General features: G+C 47.9%; 1 long non-coding RNA gene across 1 annotated transcript; it reads left to right on the forward strand.

The window, feature by feature from the left end:
• Window positions 1–3055: 3055 nt before the first annotated feature.
• On the forward strand, window positions 3056–5013 carry LOC106146429. The gene is made up of 3 exons (XR_001230856.1): window positions 3056–3262; window positions 4368–4663; window positions 4977–5013. It is a non-coding gene; the product is annotated as an uncharacterized LOC106146429 (long non-coding RNA).
• Window positions 5014–6472: the final 1459 nt, after the last annotated feature.

Below are 6472 nucleotides of genomic sequence, written 5' to 3' on the forward strand. Positions count from 1 at the left end.
CTGCACTTGGGGTCTTTCACATTTGCCTACCTCCTACTAACTCAAGTTATTGGCTGTTTTTAGGAGTGATAATCTGGTTGGTCCACTTCATCCTTTGACATCTGGTCATGTTACAGGTTGATTGTCAATGGGCCAAGTCACATAGCCCAAAATAGGATCCAAGAGGCAGGGTGGGGATGCGCAGGGAGTTGTGCATAGGGGGTTAAGTATGGCAAGCCATATCCTCTATTTAGGGGCTGGGGATTTAGCTCAGTGGCACAGCGCCTGCCTGGCAAGCTCAAGGTCATGAGTTTGATTCCTGGTACCAGAAGAAAAACAAAACAAAACAAACAAACAAACAAAACATATCCTCTATATATGTGGGGAGGGACTGTGCGTCAGCACGGGAAAACTAGCCGCCCCCTTTGCCTTTGTTGCACCAGTTTGCTGAAAACTTTTCCAGTGTGCTCAAGTCATTCTCTTTGGAAGTATGCTAGAGGCCATGGGGATTTGGGCAGAAAACACTTCCTTATAAGTGTATCCAACACACGGACTTCTGAGTGCATTTGACTTTTGGACTCTTTCTCCTCAGACTCACGTCAGCACGGGCAGTGTGTTCCAAACGCAGAATCCCAGCCTCACCCCACTGAATCAGAATCTGCAACTCAGCAGACCCCCAAGACTAATCTGAGCATGAAAGTTGGAGAAGCATTGAGGGTATCGCAGACTTGGGGACGCGTGACACATCTCTGATAAGTGATTGAGGCTTCCCCGAAGTCTTCTAATTGTCAGTAGTGGATTTGGCAACTGAAACCAGATGTCTTGAATCCTAGTTATATCTGCTTTCCACCACTCCACGCTGTACCTTCAGCTAGGAAACAAACAGACTTCATTAGGTCATTGGTAAGAAGAGCAAATTCCCATGGTGAGGATGACCATCCAAATGTACTCATTTTTGGGTGTACAAGAGGGCACAATGAACTACCACAAGCCAGTAGGTACAATCGGAGCCATCCCATATAACTGAAGTTTTTCTAGTTTACACAGTCCTCTCACATGTGTTAACTATTTTTCTTTTCTTTTTTCAGATGGGGGTCCTTTTAATTTGCCAGGATGATTTCAAATTCATGATTCTCCTGCCTCAGCCTCCTGCATAGTTGGGACTGCAATCTGCACCACCAGGCCCAGCTTGTCCACTAATTTAAGAAGCATAAATATCCAATGACAAGGTCATTTTAAGATTTTAACTTAAAAAAATCTTATCTTTAAGTAAATGACATTACCCAGAAGATCTCATTATAATAAAATAATCACAATCTAACCAAATCAAGGAAAAATAAGAGAATGGAGGAATGCAATCACAGGTCTCCAATTTAAAATAAATTTGAAATTACTTTGCTTCCCTGCTTCAGTGCATTTGAAATTGGGAATAAAATAAATTTGAAGAGCTGGGTGAAACAGTAGTTTCTCAGCTGTCAGACAGCATGGCGGTGGCCAAGCTGGAAGCACTGTCATGCGGCTGCGTGCCAAGTCATTTCCCTATGAGTCAACTGGACTTCAGAGTCTGCTTTCTGAAACTGTTATTCCAGCGCTGTAACTCAGAGCATGACAGGAACTTGGCTTCTCTCACTGGGATCCAGATGTCCCAAAGAGGCAGCTACCAGGTGTACTTCCCAGGACCAACCCTACCTACCCTCTTCCAACGATGGCTCTAGCTGCCGCATTTAGGCTACTCAGCTCTGGAAAGGAAAAGTGAGCCTGTTCTTGAGTCTGACGGACCTCACTGTTAGACCTGGGAGATCTTATCCTGCCAGAGATGTAGCCAGTGTTCCAAATTTTGTGCTGTTTCCATGTTATCTTTAATGATTCTACTCATATATTAATAATAGCAATAATGGGACTGATTTAATCTTTTCTCCTTTATCTCATCTTAACAACTTCATCAGATAGGCACTGTCTTTGCACCATCTCCACTTCGCAGGTACTAAAACACAGAAGGATTCATAATTTGCCCAAGTCACACCGTAAGTAGCAGAGATGAGATTTGGCCCCAAGTAATTTGATTTCACAGCCTCTATTCTGACTGCCATTTGCTATTCCAACAGTTCTAATCTTAATCTGGGAATGGTACATTAAACAATATGCAGGTAATGGAATCACTAGGCATGGTAATTTCATTTACTTACTTATTCATTTATTTATTTATACGTTGTGGTGCTAGGGATCAAACCCTGGACCTCACACACGCTATGCAAGCTCTCTGCCACTGGGGCTACACGCTTAGCCCTTAGGCATGGTAATTAAAAAAAAATGTTCCCAGGAGGGGCTGGGATGTAGCTCAGTAGAACAGCGTGTGCTTAGCATTGGAGAATTGGGTTCAATTCCTAGCGCAGGGGTGGGGTTGGAGTTGAGGGTAGGGGAAGAGTCCCAAGAGGCCAAGGATGAACTATGCTTCACTGGATATTCACCACTTGTTAGTCATAGTTCTACGTGCTTGTCCGTGCATTAGCTCAGTAATCGTAAAACCAAAACCACAATCAAACAAAACCTCCTCCTGCAAGAAGGTGAAGTTATTCTCACTGACTCGAAGAGAAAGAGGAAGCCTAGAGAGGTTCCATACCTGGCTAGGTGGCAAATCCGGAGTTCAGATCCGCCTGTTGGGTGGTGAGCAGCATGCTTCACCCCCACAGGCAAGCATATGACCCTGCCTTCTGTCACCTCGGTTACTCCTGCAGCCCCAGCAGCCCCGGCTGGACAGGTGTCACTTGCCGCCCATACCCTCTTTTTCCGGAGCGCTATGCGCCATTCAGTGACTGGGAGGCAGGGTGGGCAGGGATCAGAAGTCTGTCGCCACACTCTTTTCACTTTCTCAGGCTTTACAGGTGCGGTCCAAGTCACCTGAGTGTCGGGTCTCACCTGAGGATGCGCGGGGTCCGCGTAGAGCGGGACGCCGCCCCCTGGTGGCAGGTGGGCGCGCGCCGCCTATGCTAATGAGCCCGCGGCGCCGCTCGCTGATTGGCTGGCGCGGTTTCCAGCTGCTCCGCAAGTCGGCGGGTGAGAGCGAGAGTCGAGGGGCGGCCGGCGGCAGCCCGGGTCCTGCGCGCTGCTAGCTCTGCGCCTCCGCGGCGACGCCCAGGCGGGGCGGTCCCGGCTGCCGGCTGCGGCGGGGGGCTTTTCCTCTTCCCTCGCATCTGTGTTCTGATCGCGAATTCATCCAGGGTCCAGGATGACGATCCGACACCAAGGCCAGCAGTACAGGCCGAGGATGGCATTTCTGCAGAAGGTGAGCCGGGGCCCTCACCTGGCCCGGGGCAGGTGGGCGGGGCCCAACTCTGGGGGACCCTCCGCGGGGATGCTGCGCGGGAGGGCAGCGTCCCTCCGGTCGGTCCGCTGATGGATTGCCCCGACCAGCGTGTGTTGTGATAAAAATCCTATCTAGTTTTCAGGCTGCCTCTCGAAGCATCCGCACCACCTGGGCAGAAGGTGGGCGTGGCCGAGCCGGGCCACCCAGAGCAGAGGTGACAGAGGACAGCGCGGTTTCATAAGACACCCACAAGTTAATTTCATAGCTGCTCTAGGTCGCTATTTCTGGATCCGATGTGCGATGTTTGAAAGTGGAAAATATATCTTACACACAGAGGCCGAAAGCGCATACGCGCAGCTCGGGCATAGTCATCATCTTCCATTGCTTGAGTCCCTTGGTCGAGTTTGAGTCTAAATGTCAAGGTTCCTTGCTGCCGACCTCACTGAACATTTTCCTCTGAGTCACCCAATGTGTATAGAGGCTAATGTGCTCTGAGCTCTGAGTAGGCACCGAGGACACAGTGATTGGAAAAACAAGTCTCGTTTTCTCCTCAGTTTAATGGTGCCCAGTCTTGGAGGATGTGGGCAGACGGAAGGCTGGCTCACCACGGGAACTTGAGGGAGCTTCTTGTCAAATGGCACACTTTCTAGACGAGTCAGGCTCTCTCAGACAGTAGGCGGCAGGGCTGGAGGTTAACAGCATAGATGCCTTGCGATCTCACCTAAGAGCAGCGCCTGGGCCTCTCTGCCCCAGGGCATCCTTCCTGGCCCTAGGATCATAACTTGCACACATGCGACCCGAGTGCCAGGGAAGGGATGCCCCTTAGGACCAGCAGGTGATCTTGAAAGGTAGCTGTAGATACATTTGAAGGACCTTCCCTTTAAGGGGGTCTTTGAGGGTGTTCTATACAGTTCCTCCCAGAGACTTCTGGTAGGCTACAACTCCAGAGGTGACCTGCTCGTGAATGTACCCTGCATTCCCCTTCTTACTGACCCCATCCTGTGTCCACAACCACCTACAGGTGCTTTTTGGACTCTTTTTCCCCACCAGTGCTCTAAGTTTGGTTATTATCTTCATTTGACAGGAAAAGCAACTGCGAGGAGCTTCTGAATCTGTGTGAGGAGCGAGCCTTAAAGCTGAAGGGCTGTGAGGTATCTACCCAGCAGAGGAAGCAGGGACCCGGCGGCAGGAACAGCGTTTGCCAATGCCCCGAGGGGTGAGAGTTGGGTAGATCTGAAGGTAAATTGTTTGCCATTGCTGAGCTTGTGCAAGGCACGCATGAGGCTGGACAGGCAGGAAGGGACAGATCGTAAAGGCTTCCATGCCTTATAAAGATGGTTCAGATTTTCCTGGAAGAAGCCACTGAGGAATTTGGAGCAGGTAAGTGACGTGATGGGGTTCAGGTTCAAAAGGCTGCTCAGATATGATCAAGAGGTGGGATGTCTTCCTTTGAACAGAGTCACTTGGTGTTCTCCTGTGCCCCCTATAACTCAGCCACCCAGGAGGGGCAGCTTCTTAGGGGCTCAGTGAGAGCACTTCCTTCTGCAATTCCTCAGGCCCTCATGCACTTCCATGTCAGCCTGAGGAAGGCATTCCCACCAGCCAAGGTGCAGCCACCTGGGGTGCCTGGATTCCTTTAAGATGTGATAGAGGTTTTTTGTTTTATTTGTTTTTGTTTTTGTTTTTTACAAAGAAGGCAACTGAAATGAATAAACACTGCTCAGAAGAAGAAGATTGAAAAAAATGTTCCATCTTGCTGGCCATCAGCGAAATACAAATTAAAACAACACTGAGATTCCATGTTACTCCAGAAAGAATGGCTGTCACCAAGAAATCAAATAATAAATGCTGGTGAGTTTACAGGGGAAAAGGAATACTTATACATTGGTGGTGGGAATGTAAAACATTTAAGGAATGGAGATTCCTTAAAACACAGAAATAGAAATTCCACTGGACCCAGCAATTCCACTTGTAGGAATCTTCCCAAAAGAGTTAATGTCATCATATTATGGCGATACATGCATGACCATGTTTATAACAGCACAATTTATACTAGCTAATTCTTGAAAACAGCCTATACTGTATGTCCATCAACAGACGAATGGATAAAGAAAATGTAGTATTTACATACAGTGGAATGCCACTCTGCCCCACAGAGAATGATACACTTTATTCATTTGTAGGAAAGTGGATGTACCTTAAGACCACAATGTTAAATAAAATCAGACTTAAAGTTTTAAATATCTCAAGGCTTCTTTTATATGAGAAACTCAAAATACAAATAAAGAGCAAAGTAAAAAATGGATGATAGGGAAAGTTTTTTAACCAGAAAGGGAAAAAAAGAGAGAGGGAAAGGGAAAGAGAAAAGGATAAAGAGGAGAAATGAAGAAAACCAGAAGTAGAGCTTTTGGAAATAGAAGAATAAAAGTTGGAAGGCCAGCAAGGGAAGGGAGAGGTAAGGGATAAAGAAAGAGTTCATGTGTGTGAGGTACATCTGTAAACCCCTCACGATAACTGTGATTGTTATGTGCTGCAAGCATGCACTAATAAAACAATTATGTTTAATAAAAAAGATGTGGAATGAGAGAAGGAGTGCGTGCCTTCAGGGCTTTGTCTGAGGAAGCTGACTGATGACACACAGGGGACCTGACATCGGGGTTAGAGAACCTGCTGTCACCCAGCCCCATGGGGCTCCTGCTCCAGTCCCACCAGCCCAGGCCATCCAGCAGCGAGGTGGAAAAAAGCTCTCCAGTCCCCTAGGATTTTTCCTTCCCTCTCCCAAGGAAACAGTTGGATTTGGGAGAGGGCTACAAGGACTAGGGACTTTGCCGCGTCTTGGGCAAAGTTTAGAATTGCTTGCATCATTTATTCATTTCTCCATTTAACGAACATTTATTGCGGACTGACATGTATCAGGTATTGTTAGATGCCGGACAAAGAAAGATTCTGAGACACAGTCCCTGTCCTCAGGTGACCTCTCATCTAATGATGGGAGATGACCACATGTGGCTTGAAGGCACATTGCAGGCAGACACCTGGAGGTCAGGGCAGCTGCTAAGTGTGAATGTTTGCGTTCTTTCCAGTGGAGGGCTGTGAAGAGTACAGAGCAGGATGTAACCTAAGGATGCGGAGACAGACAGGTGGGGAGCCAGGGAGGGGATTAAAGATAAAGGAGGAAGAGGGACATGA

This window comes from Chinchilla lanigera, unplaced genomic scaffold (assembly GCF_000276665.1).
Source record: "Chinchilla lanigera isolate Chin_1 unplaced genomic scaffold, ChiLan1.0 scaffold00077, whole genome shotgun sequence".
Taxonomy (NCBI): domain Eukaryota; kingdom Metazoa; phylum Chordata; class Mammalia; order Rodentia; family Chinchillidae; genus Chinchilla; species Chinchilla lanigera.